Genomic DNA, 18,672 nt, shown 5'->3' with positions numbered 1-18,672 from the left:
TGCTGAGAATGTTTAACTGAGGGGTATTTCTTTTATAGAACCTAAATCGGAGGGTTCCTTTGGAACCTTACCTACATTCTTAATTTCTGCCTATTTTTGTGTTCAATGACTGTTACATTGGAGGTAGTTATTTTCTATGATACATCATGTCAGTGACCTCATCTCTTCAGGTTTTGCCAAATACTGACATGTAGATTTTATTGCAATAATAGCCCCTTTTTCTTTTTCAAATTTGTTATGCTTATTATTATTGTTTATTTGCAAAAGCGCCAGCATATTCTGCAGTGCGGTACGATGGGGTTCAGAGAGAAGTAAATGACATAAACAGAGTTACATATCAAATAAGGGCGCACATGACCGTGGCCAGGTGGTTCCTCGTAAAGGGAGCTAAAGGGTTAAACTGAAGACAGTGGAAGGCAGGCTGTTAAGGAAGGGTGGGGTTAAAAAGGCCTCCTGGAATTTCACCATTTGTCCTGGTTGTTCTTTACCTTCATCCACACTCTAAGAAGGTTGTTAGGGAACATGTGACTCACAGAGCTGATGTTAAAGCTGACCGGTGCATGGCTTTCTTTTGCGGATTTTGATCTGCCACAGATCAGCCGGTTCCTTTGGTCAATGGATTGGTCTCAAAAACCCCATATTTTCTTTTTTATGAGAAAGTCCAAATTGTTGCTGGACAGGTCTCCACTTGTATATATATATCCCCTCAAATGACTCTCCAAATATATTAGGGAGACATGTCTGTGCTGAAAAAGGAGCACACCTGATTCCCCGGGCTGGGAGATATGCTAATAGTGATGCAAAGTATATTTAAATTAGTCCACTCCCACACCTCATTGTGTACTGGTCCTAGTAGTGAGACTGAAAGTCTCTCTCTCTCTCTCTCTCTCTCTCTCTCCCCCTCTCTCTCACTCTCTCTCTCTCTTACCCTCTCTCTCTCTCTCTCTCTCTCTCTCTCTCTCTCTCTCTCTCTCTCTCTCTCTCTCTCTCTCTCTCTCTCCTCGAACCATGGGGGAAAGCAGGAATATCCGTCTCTGTGAAAAAATGGGGCAGAATACCATGTTTGGCACCAAAAACAAGTACTAACGGCTTGAGAAGAGGGTATATACAGTAAGCTAGATGGGTATGAATATTGTTTAACAACTGAGGAAACACTGTGCATCCTGAAAGGTTGCATTCTTTTGCATGTTCCCGAGAAGTAAAACCGATGATTTGAACTAATAATTGACTATTCATTTATCCTGTGTGAAGGAATCTACAGACTGCGAGTCCTCTTGAGTGGTGCGCATTTATGAGCCTCATTATAACAGCACTCTGCTGGCTCATTATAACAGTACTCTGCTGGCTCATTATAACAGCACTCTGCTGGCTCATTGTAACAGCGCTTTGCTGGCACTGTATAGTTATATACTGAGTACAGAAGACGTTTACTAAGTGACTCAGAAGTCACATTTGCATGAACAAGACTTGAAAGTACAAGCACATCATTGATGAATAGAATGAGCCAAATACGGCCCATATTAAGAAAAGGGTGCTAAACCTTAGCAAGCCTTTACTCCCAATGAACTTTTTGTTCACAGCTGCATTGAATCTCAACCACCCCAGTGTACATCTATGTTGCCCCAAAAGGCAGGCAACCTGATGGGGCTCCCAAAGAGCTGCTCCCCACTGTACAGGACCAGCATGCTAAGGGTTAACATTTGCTTATACTCTGTAGAATGTCAACCCCATCCACTGGAATGTTAATGAGCCAAGAGGACACAAATAACTTTTTATTCACAGCTGCATTGAATCTCAACCACCCCAGTGTACATCTGCATTGCCCCAAAGGCGGACAGTCTTTGGTGCAGCCAAAGGGCAGCTAAAGGATGTGAGCCATTTGCTTCCGTTCGCTGTTTGGTGATGTTAAAGCTGCTCTATTTCAATCTGAAACTCACAAGCCCTTTATTCCCTGTAACCAACTTTTCAACTCTTTCTGTCCATGAAATGTCTGTGAATTGACTGTATAACCGTGTTCTTTTCATGTAACCATGTATTGTTATGTAACGGGTATTCCCCCACCCAATCGCATATATGGCGTATGTAAGGGGAACCTAATGTTACCTGGTGTGGTGCTTTACCTGTTAGGCTCACAGGAGGGCTGAGCTTCCGCCACGGGGAACCTGGGGCAAGTATAATATGAGTAACCCTGTACTCGGTGCAGCGCCTCCACCCGTGATGGCTCCCACCAGAGGGGGAGTGGTTCCTTGCAGGACAATATATATCACTCAACACACAGTATGGATAACAACTAATGCCTTTACTAGTGTGACCGTACTCATGCATCACAATCAACAAATCAACAGGTGTCCCTCCCTAGAGGAGACACTAACTAATGCGTCTCGCAGGACGCTACCTCCACCTGCACTTCTACCGGATGATCCCACCCAGTGTCCAGTACCCCCACACAGTATCACCCCACCCTCACGTGAGATAGATATGTGTGACTGCGCAGCCCCTATGTCCCGTGTGAATGTGATATGACTCGTTGGTGCACTTGTTGATTACCTGCTGGGCACTCCGGTGCCCGGGCCTGCCAAGGAACTTCACAAAGGATCCTGATATCAGCTGACCACAGGAACTACTGTCCGGGGTGATCCCACCCGGATGGCTGCTGCAGCAAGCAGAGAAGGTCTGCGCCCAAACCTCTAGACGGACGCGCAGCATCTGCTGGGTCCCTAACTGACTCTGAATAGTAAGGGGCAGGCTCCCTAACCTGGGGCCTGTCCCTGACACAACGTACACTACTGGGTGGCTCAGGGCTATCTCGGGCCTCGGGGGCTGCTGGCCTAGTGCAGGGAGTCACTGACTCCTGCACCCTACTTCCTTCCCCTGGCTGCTCCTGGCGCTGACTGACTAACGTGCTCCAAGCCCGCGAAATGTATCTAATCTCCTCTGCAGGGAGATGCTGTAGCCCTATTGGCTCCCTGGCATCACATGTGGTGCTGCTGAGGCTCATGGGACTTGTAGCCCCTTCAAAAAGCCTTCCCTGGTAGGCTAGCATTTGCGCCTTATCACTGCGCATGCGCGAACTTCCCTGCCGGTTCCCGCGCCGAAATCCCCGCGCGCAATTCACTATGGCGGCGCCCTGCACCGGGACCCGCCGGAGCCCTAGCGATGCGCCCGCGGCCCTGCACCCGCGATCGCCAGCCAGGGGAGGGAGGGCGACGGGCAGAGGGGGACCTGGCTACAGTTATAACTCTGTGCCCAGGACATACTTGAAAACGAGAGGTAACTCTCAATGTATTACTTCCTGGTAAAACATTTTTATAAATAAATAAAAATGAATAGGAGTAAAAGCGTGGCACAGCTTAGCACCCTTTTGTAGATCTGGGCCAAAGTTTTCATTTACGACTTCATTTTGCAGGTTATTATAACACTTAGATTTCATGCAATGTTATATTCATTGTATATTGTTCTGTTATGTCTCCTTTCTAAATTACAATATAACATTATGTTTATTTGAGTGGTTAGGCAATATTTTGAAAGACTGAACACATTTGCATTTGTTTCGGAGACCTATTTCCGCCTGGCAGATAAATCTTTCTCAAGCACATATTTTGCAGATCTGATACCACTAGACAAGAAAATAGTTTCACCTCATTTAGAGTTAAAGGTCTGTAATGCTATTGCTCTTCAATTGTTGTTGAATGCTCTGCGTGTTGCTTTGACATAGATAAGATTTATTCTTTCAGTTTATTAAATCCTGTACCCGAGAGAGTTTTACAGATCAGTATATTCAAATGCTTGAGACGATTGAAACATGGCCCTACATTAAGTTAAAGGGTGTAATTATTCACTGAATGCCTACCATGTCCTTTAGCAATCATTCTTGAGAGAATACAGTACTTGAACACACGTTATTGGATATTTTGCCTGTAATGAATATACAATTATCATCTTGGTATATTGATAACTAGTATAAATTAATGAATAAGACTGCTCACCTATATATTAATGTCCAAAAGTATAATTGGTCGGTGCAAGGGAGGTAAACATAGTATTATTTTACAGAGAGAACCCAAAGAAACGTGTTCAAAGCACCCCACTAATTGCACTCATAACCATAAATCACAATCTAAATTCTCCTGTGGTCCACCAGCCAGATCCAAGTCAGGAACAATAAGAGCGACAAAAAATAAAAAAGTTTTATTCCCCTCCTCCGTGGAGAATTTTAACTTTTTAAACTAATAGTGTGTAATTATGTAACACAACTTTTTTATTTTTTGTTGCTCTTATTGTCCCTGACTTGGATCTGGCTGGTGGACCACAGGAGAATTTAGATTCTGATTTATGGTTATGAGTGCAGTTAGTGGGGTGCTTTGAACCCGTTTCTTTGGGTTCTCTCTGTAAAATAATTATATTGATAACTAGCCAGGAATAGTAAAATAGTTGTAGAAGTTGAAAATACAAATGCAATGTGACCATCTATTTTCTATTTAATACACAAAATGCAGTTATTAGAAATGAGCCAACCAAGTATTCTTGATCTATGATCTGAGATGTGAGATTTTAAGTTGAAGCCATTTAGCAATTTGCATTTAAACTTACAATCAGGAACACATTTTGATAGATAATAATAAAACTGCTGAAATTATTTTTGCACTCATAATGCTTAAGACCCTTTAAAACACACATACAATTAAATTAGAACTGAATGAAGTTAAAAGCAGGAATGTGTGCAAAATACAACCTCCAACAGTACCTATTAGGCATTGTGCCAATTTTTTAGTTCCTGTACCGAATATGAACGTCAACTGCATTTATTCTATCTACTTCTGCCAGTGCTTCAGAACCAAGGAGAGCTCCACTGTTTTCAGAACCCATTGGTTAAACCTCGGAACTAGAGATTGGTGAATTATTTTGGCGAATTTGGATCCGCAGCGTGTCGGCTGGTACCTTTGGTCTGCAGATTTCAGGGGATCAGTCTCAAAATGGGCGATTCTGGTGTATTTTAAAAATATTATTACCAATACACTCTGCGGATTCCACAAGCCATGGACGATTTGTAGAATCCAATCCTCAGATTCAGCAATCCGTTGGCGGATTCTTAAGAATAAAGATCCTACAAATCCGCCAACGGGTTGCTGAATCCGCGGATTGGATTCTACAAATCCACCCACGGGTTGTATCCAATAGCGGATTTTCATGAACCCGTGCGGATTGAAATCGTCTAAATCTGTTTGTGGATTTTACACCACGAAACGGCTTTTGAGGGTAACATCAACGAAAATCCAGGAAACAGATTTGGGTGGATTCACCAATCTCTACTCAGAACTTTAAACTATTTAAATAATCTAGGGGAAGATTTATATCATATTACAGTACTTACAGTACTAACATTTCAATAAGATGAAGTGACATTCAGGGAAAAAATTCCCCCACCCCCTGGGAGATAGGGCGGCTACGGTGTGTATGGTGCTTTACCTGTGGCTCACAGGAGGCCTGAATCTCTGCTGCTGGGTACCTGATTTGATGGGTGACAGCGCATCAACCTGCGCGGGATCCTAACTATGTGGGATAACCCCGTGCAGGACCATATATGAACAATACACACTGATGCAATAAAACAATAGCACTTTACTGAAGGCATATAAACAATCATAACCAATGACACCACTACTGTAAAACTAGGCCTCGCAGGGCCGCAACCCCTCACCGTGCCTTCCCAACACCGTGTCCACACCCTTGTGGGGTTACCCCAATGTACTGAGGTGTTCCGGGCACCGTACTGTCCCTGTGTCCACAGAACCAACCTCCCACCCAAGTTTGCGAGACAGCGCTGTCTCACTAGCCCGTGTATAGATGGTGCACTTGGTGAGATTTGGTACCTGCCGGGTGTGTTAATACTTGGGCGCGCAGATGATGCCGGTGATGCAGATGGGATTTACGGATCCAATTATAACCTGCGACGCCTTCACCTCCACCGCCACGGTGGGTCCCTCCTGGATGGTACCACCTTAATAGTCTCTGAAGCACAGATAGATGAACTGGTCCCAAATCACCCTGATCCAGGATGCAGCCGCATCCTGGCTTTGTCCCTATGCTCTGGCTCTACAGGGGTAATGTCCCTATATATGGGCCTGTCCTTGCAGCAACCACAAGCTACACAGGGGAGCCGGGCCAAGCTGGGCCTAGGGGGGTTCTCTGGCCAAGTGCAGGGGTCACTGACACCCTGCACACGCACACCCTACCCTTCTGCTGTCCCAGCTCCGACTGGCGTGGTCTACACCAAAAGCATCAATTCCCTGCTGTAGTGAATACTATTGGCTGGTGTGGGTCAGATGATCTTTCAGCCCCTGGAGCTGCTGGGAAGTGTAGTCCCATCTGAGGTGTCTTCAACTAATGTCTGCCTCTCCTGCACTCTTGCGGATGCGCAAAGCCCTGACTTGGCTGCTGCTCCTCTGGTACCATCTGTGCATGTGTGCGCAACTGAAGATGGCGGCCCCCGCTAGCCGGGTGCACCGCAAGCTCCCAGCGACCCGCTCACCTCTCCAGCCCCATCAATGTGTGCACACGCTGCTGCTGGCTCCCGCGCCCTGCAACACTATTGGTCCCTGCCTGATGCCTCGGATGCAGCGAAGGTGAGGGGAACTAAAGGGAGCCCAGAGGGAGACTGTTGCATGGTGCATGCAACCACACGCGGGTTTTCTTGATAAGGCTTATTTATTGAGCCTTAAAAATGACAGCACACAAAAACAAAACAGCTTCTTGTCAGCATACAAAAACAAAATAGCTTCTTGTCAGCATACAAAAACAAAATAGCTTCTCTTCAGCATAGAAAAACAAGACAGCTTCTTTTCAGCATGCAGGACACAGACAGTTCATCAAACATGTACTTTGAAAACAGACCTTGTAGCAGTAATCTTACTTCAGCATTTCACTCTTGTCACCTGACCAGCTAGCCTGCATGTGTGTACAGCCTGGGGGTTTTAAAACACCTTGATGAGGTAGCTGGGATCAGACTAATTAACTCAGCTGAAAGTTAACCTCCTAACTGCTGCACTGCAGACCTACAAATAGGTTTGCCAGGCATATGGCTGGTGGCTTTTATTCATCCTGTCATAGAGACCCTGCCACATGTACAGTAAGATAAAATTGTCTGGAAGAACTACTATCCCATTAATGCATACCTACAGTATTATGTGCCAAATATTAAAGATTCTGGGAAGAGTCACACAGTGCATTATTTAATATTGCCTCACGACCAAAAGTCCTTGATCTGTGCCCAGAATTCTTGATATCAGCTGCCACCAGAGCCCTTGTGGATAGACAACCCTATACTAGCCTCTAAGGTGACCTGAGACACGGGTCACACTAGCCAGACACAGGGAGTATAAACTGTTTTGCATTTCAAGAACACTGCTGCAACCACTTGACTCAACGCATTTCTCTTTCCCAGCTTCGTCCGACCAAAATCTAGAATTTCTCTAATAAATTGGAAATTAATTTGGGAGGAGGGCATTGAATATTTATGGCTAATTTCCTTTACATAGCTGCATACACCATAAAGTTATTGAAAGTTATAGTGTTATTTATACATTCCATTATAACGGTAAGTCTGAGCTCACCTAATCCTGTTTTGTTAAATACTGTAGTTTTTTTTGGAGATGTTTGACCCTTACTTTTGAGTTCAGAGATCCTTGTCAATCCCCCAGTTAGCAAATAGGTATAAAACGCTATGTAGTAGTCTGAAGTTTACTCTCAACAGGAGAAAGTGGTGAGTGTCTGTGACCCGGGCCAGTGCAAGGCCTAGGCAAACTTTGGGCGACACATTTTTTGGGGCGGCTGGAGAGGAAGAGGATGAGGGCGGGTGGTGAGAGTGGAGCAGGGTGCGAGAACATGAGAGGAGCACGCCCCAGCGGTCAGACCTGGAAATCTTCACTGACTTCCAGTGTCTGCTGCTGCTCCAGCATGGAGGGGATAGGATGAGGAGGGGATGATAATAGGGGATGGATGAGAGAATAGGGGGAGGGGTGGGAAAGAGAATGGGGGTAGGGAGAGAGAGAATGGGGGTATAGCATAAAAAAAAAATTATTAGGGGGAAGCGCTCATGGCTGAAGGTTCACCTACTGCGCCATAAACCCTAGCAATGGCCCAATATGTGACAGACAAATAAGAAAAGTGTGTGTGTGTGCAGTATATATATTTTTTTCCCCCCAAGGACCGTGTGCGCTCATAATTTTTCCATCATAATGCGAGAGGGAATTTTATTCCTGTCTTTTTGTCAGTTTACATTGAATTAAAGGTTAAATGACTTTCAAATATGTCACGATTTTTAGTCCACCAGACAATAACAAATATGCATTTAGTCTACAGTAGGTACCAAATAAAATTGAGTTTGCCTTGATGGGATTAGCAGGCTTGAATAATTTTTTTAAAATTAAATATTGCAACTAAGTTACTGTACTCCTTTGTTATAACTTAGGATCAAAATGTAGAATTTCACTAATAAATTGCAAGCCAATTTGGGAGGATCACAGGGTTTTTGTATTTTTAATCAATGTCAGAATATCAGTTCTCACAGATAGATATAAGCAAAGATTTCACCGATATTTAAATTCACTGCGAATGTTGCGTTTCTCTGCCGCCGTTGATATTTGTGGCTTGGTCTTAAAAAGTGACCTTCAACTACCTTCGTTAGAGTGTATGCAATATCACCATCCACCACTACACATTCGATTGATGCAGAAGCTCCAGACCCTCAATGGGAGGGAGAGGAAGAGAGAGTCCCAAGTAATATACCTTATACTCTCGCTCTCCCTCTGTAAGGAATTGGGGAACATGTCCTTTGCGACGTGTTCTCTCCTTACCTGTCATCTGTCAGGCCTCCACACTGGCACCAGCGCGTGCACGCACCCCCGCTCTGCTTACAGTGCCCGCGCACACGAGAAGCTCTTCTAGAGTGCCACGGAGCTTAGCTCCGCCCCCTCAGACGCACCGCACTTCTCTCATGCGCTGCGCGCACACGTGATGATAGTGCATTGCTCCCCACCTGCGCACCAAGTATTCATTTAGCCCACTTGTCTCCTGCAGCCAATCCTAGCCTCTGCAGAGGCCGCACCTGGGCTCCGCCTTCCTTGCAATTGGTTCCTGTCTCCTACTTATACCCTGCTCTCACTCCAAGTCTTTGCTGAGCATAACTTGTTGTAGCCTTGAGGTCCTGCATTTCCTGTACCTTGCTCCCTGTCCTGTGTTCTCTTGCAATTTGACTCTTTGTGTACTGACCCGGCTTGACTTAGGAACTTCTCTGGATATTGACCCAGGCTTACCATTAACTCTGCGGATATCTCCAACCCTGACCACGGCTATATAGACCTCCACGATTCTAACCATGCCAACCCCAGACCACGGCTAACAGACTTTAATTTGACTATTCTGACCTCTCAATTCCAAGACCTTGGCAAGTACCAACAAACCCACTCTCTCCAACCCAGGTACGTTTGACAATCCGCCTGCCAGGCACGCTCCCGCTGCTGTGGGTGCGTGGTTTGCTACTTCCCCACCTCAGTACCGGGGTCCTGTCTTGCTCGTGGCAGCGCAAGCGTTACACCCTCCATCTTATATTTCAGGGGTTTGAACTTCTGGGAGAATCAACCATCCCAACCTTTGCGGACAGATATTATGATATTCCTGGAAAGGGAGGATAAACGAAAAATGAGGGCAGAGTATTTTCCCACATTTTTTATTGACATTGTGGCTTGAATTTTGACACATTCACCCATTTTTACTCACAGATGACCTGTAACAGGCTGTTTTTTATATCCAGGTCCAGTATTTTTCATATATATGTAATATACATTCATATACAGGCATACCCCACATTAACATACACACTGGGTCCAGAGCATGTATGTAAAGCGAAAATGGACTTAAAGTGAAGCACTACCTTTTTTCCACTTGTCGATGCTTCGGTACAGGTAGGTAGCCGGTATTGCTGTTCAGGACGTGCTGACAGGCACATGCGCGAGATGCTGTTTGCCTATTGGGCGAGGGGAATCAGTGCGTCACTACTACGTTGGTCTGTAGGGCAGAATAATTATCCGTACTCGTGAAGCGAGCGTACGGACACAGGGATATGGTGCTATTGAAAATATGTCCTTACTCGCGAGTGTTCTTAAAGTGAGCGTCCTTAAACAGAACTGTATAGATTTGTTGTTGAAGCTATGCAAGCATGGCATTCATCCACATAATTATTAACACTGTTGTCCACGGTCAGGAAAAGTTTGAGAACCCTTCAGTCTTATACTATTTTCTGTGCCTTTACCCAATGTGAGCCCCCCAAAGCATAAAGGGACATAAAAAGATAGCAAAAAGGGAGGGAAGACAGCCAATCAGGTAGCATGCCTCCCTCCCATTTTGGTACTGTACATACACCAATTCAATTAGTGGATGTACCTTGTGATGGCTTCCATTTTTTGTTGTTGCTGAAGTGATATCTTAAAAGGACAGGTCAAATGAGACGTGACAGACCTTATATAAGGCCTGTGACATCACATTTGACTGTCAAATAGTACATCCACCAATCCGATTGGTGGATGTACCATGTGATAGCTTCCTTTTTTTTTAATGATGTGATGTCATCTTAAAGGGAGGGAAGCCAGCCAATCAGGTAGCATATGAAGCTTTCAGATCAACATCTCCTGGACCTGTTAGAGAAGAAAGAAGAGAAGAAAGAAGGAAGAACTACTCACCGGAGACTCCTCTTCAAGCAACTGAGAATCATGGACTTCTTCGCATCATGCTGGTGAAGATCATTGCATCGTGGGGTAAGAGTTGGTGCCGCTGTTGGATGAGGAGGATGAATGTTCATCCTGGCACAGGTAAGAAACACATTGATTGTATATTATTTAATTGTGTATTTCTTTTTTAGGATTCCCATGGACTGGCAATGTGTTTATTTATGCCCCTTTGAGGGTATTGATAAGCACATTGACAATCAATGCATTTTTTGGCAAATTTTTGTTTTCATTGAATTGTAATGTTTTTTATTTTGTGTGTTTTTTTAGGTTGTGGGCATGATTTACCACAGTGACAATCATTGGGTATAGTTGTGGGGGATGGGGGTACTTGCCCTGAGGAGGTTGGTTAAGTCTCCTGGGTGGGTAGCAGATGGGGTTAACCACTAAGTTAATTAAGGGGTTAGTGGCCAATAGTTCATTTTTTAATTTTAATGTTGCTGCTCATGGAGGACGAGGAGGACCAAGATGAGGACGAGGACAGCCTTCATCCTGGCATGGGTTAGTACAACTTTCATTTACTGTATGCTGGCTGGGTAATGTTTTATTTTTAATGGGCAAATTTGCTATTATCGAGAACTTGATTATAGGGATTTTGCCCATTACTGTATGGTATGTGTTGGGGGCGTGGGGAGAGTTGTGGTAGATTTGAAGAGGGTGCCCATTCATTGCAATTGGGGTTATCTTTGCTCCTATTGAGGGCATAGGTAACCTCACTGGAAATGAATGGTTATATTAGATAGTTTTGGTTGTTGTATTGTATGTATGTATGTATGTATATCTTTATTTATATAGTGCCAAAAGTGTACTCAGTGCTTCACAAAGAATACAGTACAGAGAATTATAATAATACAATAAGCACAGAAAAATCAGACAATAGAAAAGAAAATCCCTGCCCCGAAGGTCTTACAATCTAAGTGGTATGATGGGAGACTTACAGAGCTAGCAGGTGAGGGCATAAGTGCAGTAGATGGCAGTGCTTGGCCACAATGGGTGGTAGGAGTGACTGCGGGTGGGGTGGTGGCCATGAGTGCAGGCTATTGGGATGCTTGATTTGTGGGGCGCGTTTTAAAGGTTAGCCAGTATTATCACAATTAGCAGGGGAAGATGTGTGCGTGTGTTGGTGTGTGTGTATATCTGGGTTCAGGATTAGAAGAGATCCACAGTAGAAGTATTTTTTTTTTTTTCAACAAATTTTTTTTATTAAGCGCTTGATACAGGCATACAGCAATCTTTCAACACATTGTCTTGAAAATCAGAATCTACAGCACTTATTTTAGGTAACATCTGCAATAACTGGACATACTGGGAAGACGTACAGACGAACCTACTTACAACACCGGACTACATTTAAGGGAAATTGGAGAAGAGGGGGGGGGGGGGCTGCAGTCTTGAGTTTCTCCATCGGGGTGCCTATATAGCTGGTCCTACTTGTGGGGGATCCGAACGGATTTGTTTTTGCCTATATTGTCAGTGAACCGTCGTGGTTTTAGTCCGCCCTACCTGTCTCCTGTTGCCTATTGTCAATTCTGGCCCATCCAAGGAGAATGCATTTCCTATTATCAGAGCAGTATTGTAGTTGCATTTATCCCTGGGATGTCTGATTGGGCTAGCCATGGAGCCAACACTTTGAGAAAGTTTGTGCCGGTGTCATTGACCATGCTCGTCAGCTGTTTCATCCGGCAAATGTACCAGATTCTATTTTGAATTTTTGGGATATTGGGTACTTCCGGTTGCTTCCACAATGCTGCGATTTCGCACCGCAGGGCCGTAGCAAAATGTGCAATCAATTTGTGTTCAGGTCTGTTTAGTCCCTTTGCGCCTGCCCAACAGGAGCAGCCAAGGGTCCAAAGGGACCGACCGCGTGGCCGAGTAGAGTCTGCAGCCAGTTACTAATGTCTACCCAAATCGGGGCCACCTTGGCGCAACCCCACAGCATATGTAGCAAGTCTGCCTGCTCCCCACATTGTTTTGGGCACAAAGGGGGGTAGTCCTTGACAAACTTAGCCAATCTTTTCAGGGTAAGATACCACCTCATGAGGACCTTATATGCATTCTCCTTCAATGTGGTGCATATAGAGCTCTTTGCCGCTGCCAGAACTATAGTGTCCCAGTCCTCGTCCTCTAATGTCTCCCCTAAATCTTCCTCCCATCTAGTCCTGTTACTCAGTTTGATGTCAGCGTCTTTTGCAGGACAGACCACCTCCCTATTGATGCCAGAGATAAGTCCCTTGGTACCTGTCCCTCTGGTACAGAGCTGCTCAAAATTAGTACGCCTGGGGCGTTTTGGGATTTTATTGTAAAACGCTCGGATCTGGAGGTATCTAAATAATTCGGAATTTGGTATGCCTTTTTCGGATTTAAGTTGTTCAAATGATTTTATTGAGATTCTACCCTCCAGGTGTAAGAGCCTCGTGAGGCCTTTCTGTTTCCAGATTGTGAAGTCCTTACTCAGCAGACCAGGAGCGAAATCAGGGTTACCCAAGAACGGGGTTAATAAGGAGTGCTGCCCTGAAAGGGCATATTTATATCTGCTGCTCTCCCAAACCGCCAACGAGCTGCCCAGCACGGAAAGCGGTTCACTGACGGTGTTGATCACTTTCTTAGGAAGCCAAATTATGTCCTGCAGCTCTACTGGTGCGCAGCACGCTTTCTCCAATTCTACCCATCTCCTAAGGCTAGGGTGAGTATGCCAGAGAGTAATTTGGGATAATTGGGCCGCTCTGAAGTATGAGAACAAGCAGGGTACCCCAGCTCCCCTCTGGACGTGGGTCTAACTAACGTGCTTTATTTTATACGTGCAGTTTTATTACCCCAGATGAATTTCACCATAGAGGACTGCAGATGGAGGATGTCTTCTCTTACTAACTGTATGGGTAGGGTTTGGAATAGATACAGAATTCTAAGGAGGATATTCATTTTAACACTCTGGATTCTACCTATCCAGGATATGCCACTTCCTGACCATCTTTTGAGATCCTCCTTCAGGGTCCTTGTTAGTCTGGGGTAATTTGCCTTATAAAGGTCTTTATAATTCTTTGTAATATTAATCCCTAGGTATTTAATCTGGGTGGCTTGCCATTTGAAGTTGAAATTTATCTCGAGTAGTTTTGCTGTGGGCTTGGGCAGGTTTAGATTTAGGGCTTCTGATTTTGTTTGGTTGATTTTGAAACCAGATAATTTGTTGAATACCCCTAACAGGCTAAAGACATTCGGCAGAGAGGTAACGGGCTGTGATAATGTTAGGATAACATTGTCTGCATACAGGGCCACTTTATGTGACTGCTCCCCGATTTGAATTCCTGTTATGTTGGGGCTAAGTTGAATATGCGCTGCTAAGGGCTCAATGCAAAGTGTGAAGAGGAGCTGAGACAGGGGGCAACCCTGTCTGGTGCCACTCTTTATCGGGAATTCCTCCGACAGGAAGCCCTGGTGCCTGACCCTTGCCGTCGACCCCCGATATAGAGCCAGAATGGCGCCCAACATTCTCCCACCAAAGCCCATCTGTGCAAGCGTCACTTTCATGTAGGGCCAATCTACTCTATCAAAAGCTTTTTCGGCGTCTAGACTCAATACCAGTGATGGGATATTTTTCCTCTGTGCCAAATCGATTAAGTCTATGATCCGTCTGGTATTGTCTGACGCCTATCTGCCACATATGAACCCTACTTGATCAGGGTGGACCAGCATAGGCATAACCCGATTAAGTCGATTAGCCAATAATTTGGAGAATATTTTGGTATCCGAATTAATGAGGGAAATGGGTCATAAACTTTTGCAATCTGCTGGGTCCTTCCCTTGTTTGTGGATAACTGAGATGGACGCTTGCAGCATTGGGCCCGGGATAGGGGCACCCTCCAGAAAGGAATTGTATAGTTTTAGTAGCTGTTAGGCCAACATTTTCCTAAAGTTTTATAATAGAGGTTCGAGAAGACATCCGGGCCAGGGGCTTTGGATGCCTTCAGTGACTTTAATACCTCCATAAGCTCCTCCATCGAAAAGTCTTCCTGTAGCGCCTCCCTTTCCTCTCTGATTAAGCTAGGTAGTTTAGCCTCTTCTAGGAATGTCTTTAGGTGTCTACTAGTGTTTGTTCCTTGGGTGACTTTCGCCCCATCATATAGTTTTTCATAGTACTTTTTGAACTCTGCCACTATTAGTTTGGGGTCAGATGTGAGATCACCCCTCTCGTTTCGAATCGCCTGGATGTGAAAGTTTTGGGCTCTGTTATTAAGTTTTCTGGCAAGGGGGGGTATCCGGCTTGTTCGCCTTCTCACAAAATATCCGCTTTGTCCAAGACAGTTCCCTCTCAGCACGGGAGGCCAGCAGCAAGTTTAGCTTGGTTTTGGTGTCTAGCAGTGTCTTTAACGATGCCGCATGTTTCTTATCTTTATGTAAGGAGGACAGGACGGATAATTCAGTTTGTAATTGATTAATTTTCTGTTCCTTCTCCCTTTTGCGCCTGCTTGCTAGCCCAATGAGTACTCCTCTCAGAGTTTTTGGGGGTTCAATAGGAGCTTGTTAGGTGTCCAGTATATTTTACTCCTCTCAGAGTTGCCCTATGGGCCTCCCATAGGGTAGATTGTGAAGTGACACTGCCGGCGTTCTCCTTGAAATAATCCCTGATGCTATTTCCCATGCTCTGATCGATCTCGGGGATTTTTTTTCAAGAGTTCGTTAAGTTTCCAATTCGCTCGTGGTCTGTCCAGTCTATAGTCAAAGCACAGCAGCTCAATGGGCGCATGATCGGACCATGAAATATCATGGATACCCGTATGGGCGATCTGAGAAACCATTCTGTTAGATACAAAAAGGTAGTCTATCCTGCTGTATCTGTCGTGTGGGTGGGAGTAGAAGGGGAACCCCTTTTCACCGTGGTGCTGTTCAAACAAAATATCTGTAAAATTATTTGTCTGTAACCCCTGGAGTCACGTGGAGCTAGCCCTCTGTCTCATGTCCTCCTGGTGTAGATCTGTCCAAGGTCGGGTCTAGCGTCTGGTTGAAGTCCCCGCCTACAACTACCCTACCCTGTGTCAGCTTATTGAGAGTAGAGAAACATTTGGTCATGAAGGCTTCCTCGTGCTCGCTCGGTGCGTACACCGTAGCTAGTGTAATAGCCTGCCCCTGTATGTCACCCACCACAATCAGGAACCTGCCATTCTTATCTCGTTTAGTGTGTGTGACAGTCAGGGGCAGGCGATTGTGGATGAGGATCGCCACCCCCTTCCGTTTTTTATTGGCAGAGGCTGCATACCATTGTCTGTACCTGCCGTCTATATACTTCGGTGAACTGTTTTTTGCAAAATGTGTCTCTTGGATCATGATGATGTCTGGAACGGATCCCTGATAGTATGTCATGGCTATTCTCTTTTTTTGTGGGCTGTTAAAACCCTTAACGTTGTGGGAAATGATTACAATATTCCTACCCATTTGTAGAACCTGTGTTCGTCTCTATGCGTAACTGACCTTCCGAATGCGTGGGGCTGCCATGTTTATGGACCTCGTTGGCTGCGTCTCCCTCTTTGTTCTGAGGGACCTGGACTGCAGAGGGGAAAAACAAAGGAACACACATAAGGGAAACACAACGACAATGACATTGACACAGATAGCAATGCTGGTGGGTGTGCGGGCTTGATCCCCCGTCACCCCCCAGCTTGCCCCTCTCAGGCGTTCAGCATGGGCACACTCCCGGACGGTCTTCTATTCTCCTTCCTCGCCCATCTCGGCTGTCCCGGAGGGGACTTTCATGAGCCAACTGGGGCTGAGCTCCGAGTCCCAAGGCGATGGTAGGCGTGGATCTCCACCCCTCCCTCCACCTCTTTACATGAGCTATATAGCAAAACAGGAACATAACTCTAACTTAGGAATCAACTTTTAATCTCCTCTCTTAAATAGTTTCCCACCCCCCGTCCTCTGCATAAAGGAACCCTTGCTCTACCTTATCGTCTTATCCCCCTTTGGGCCTGTCCTCTGCTTTCCTCTAGACTAACATGACCGTCTCTTATGTGTGCCCGCGAATTTCCCCCCTCCGCTGCTCTTCTGGGCGGGCCTCATGACTCTGCCTCTTCTTCCTGCTTCTGGTCTCACTCCCTGCCTTCAACCCTGGGAGTGACCCCCACCTGGGATTTTGCTGCGGGTGCACCAAGGACTGGTCACAGATAGTTCTGACTAACCTGCCCCTGACTGCCCTGTCCCCTTCCTCTGGCTGGCTGCTTAAGCCCCTACCTTTCCCATCAAATCTATGTGTGAGGGGATAGGCTACTCTAACCCTTTGAGTGTTCCCTGGCTTATCTTTCCTCTCCCCTTGCTGACTCTACCCCCCTTCAGCCCCTTAGTCTCGTGCTGTTGCTTCGGTTTCCGGCGCTCAATGTTCTCCCGGTCTTTTCCTCCCATTCGGCTGCTTCTGGTGTCCCCCGGCAGTGACGCACGTCCGGCTCTCGGCCGCGGACTTCCGCAGGAGACTGGTCTGCCCCACGCAAGATGGCCGTCTGCGAACATCTGGTGACGTTCTTCCGAACTCCGCCATTTTGTGGCCGGATGTTCCTGGAAGCGGACGCTTTCCCGCTCAGCTCTCCCACCACTTCTGCTGCTGCATCCACGTTCTTCAAGCATGTCGTCCATCGCAGCCATGTTGATCCTTCTGCATTCCAGCACCATCTTTCATGGGGGACCTGTCAGTTTTGCACCTCTAGAACAGGTAAGTCTTTATTTTTGCAGCGGATTTTGGCATTAGTGGAAGGGGGGACCTCGGGCCTCTCCCATGTCCTTCCGGCAATGCGTTTCCACTACTCTATGGGTTTTGCAGGTAACCTGTTGGGGTACGTGCCGGGGAGGACGCGATAACTTTATTGAAACTTGGCTAAAACCCTCGGAAACGTTGAGGAACTTGAAACTCCCAAACACTGGGGTCTGGCACTTTATTCTTTTTTGGCGTCCGCGTGTCACGGTTATCTCTGCAACCCCGGAAGCTCTCGCTCTCCTCTATTTCGCGGATAGAGGTGGCCTTCCCGTTCTTGATGACCAGCAGGCCAAACGGGAAGGTTCACCTATACCGGCTCGCCCTCCCCCTGAGTAACTTTGTTACTGGCTGTATCTTTCGCCTCCTGGCGAGGGTGACCGGGGATAAGTCTTGGAAAGTGCAGACGAGCAATAACGTCTCTGGGCAATTCAGATGCTGCCGTTCTGCTCCGCAGGGCCCGGTAGCAACGGTCCATCAATAATTCCGATTCGGGCCTGTCAGGGAGCAGAGTCATAAGCCACCTGGTGACAAATCCCTCCACATCCTCTACCTCCTCTGGGATGCCGCGGATCCGAATGTTATTGCGGCGATCCCGGTTCTCTGCATCCTCTTGGCGGTCCACCAATTCGTTTATTTGGGATTGGAGGTAAGCTGATCTCTTTTCAGTTTTTTAATACTTTTTGTCGTTGCCGCCATTTTCTCCTCGAGAGGACCGGTGCGTTCTCCGACCCCTTGCACCTCTTTGCGGAGTTCCTGAATCTCCGTGTGGAGCATGATTTTCATATCTTTATATAAGCAGTCAAAGTCGCATCTTCGGACGGCAGTTGTTCTGGCTCTCCTACCGGGTCATCTTCTCTGTCGGAGTCAGAACCCGCGCCCGAGTTTGCCACCATTTCAGCCCCGGCTCCCCGCGCGGCCGAGCCGCTAGCTGTTAGGTTTTTTTTTGGTGGATGGTGGGGCCATCCTTAGGCGTTTACACTGCGGGCTCAAGTGGTTTCGGGTTGAAAATCGTGTTTTTATCCTGCTGTTTTGCTGCATTTAATGTGTTGGAGGATGGAGCTCACAGACTATGCATCCATCGCGCATGCGCCTCAGAAGTATTGTATTTTAATGTTTATTGGTGGTAGAAGGGGTAGGTGAAGGTGTATTTGGCTCATG

Source organism: Ascaphus truei, chromosome 1 (genome assembly GCF_040206685.1).
Source record: "Ascaphus truei isolate aAscTru1 chromosome 1, aAscTru1.hap1, whole genome shotgun sequence".
Taxonomy (NCBI): domain Eukaryota; kingdom Metazoa; phylum Chordata; class Amphibia; order Anura; family Ascaphidae; genus Ascaphus; species Ascaphus truei.
This window is presented reverse-complemented; position numbering follows the sequence as displayed.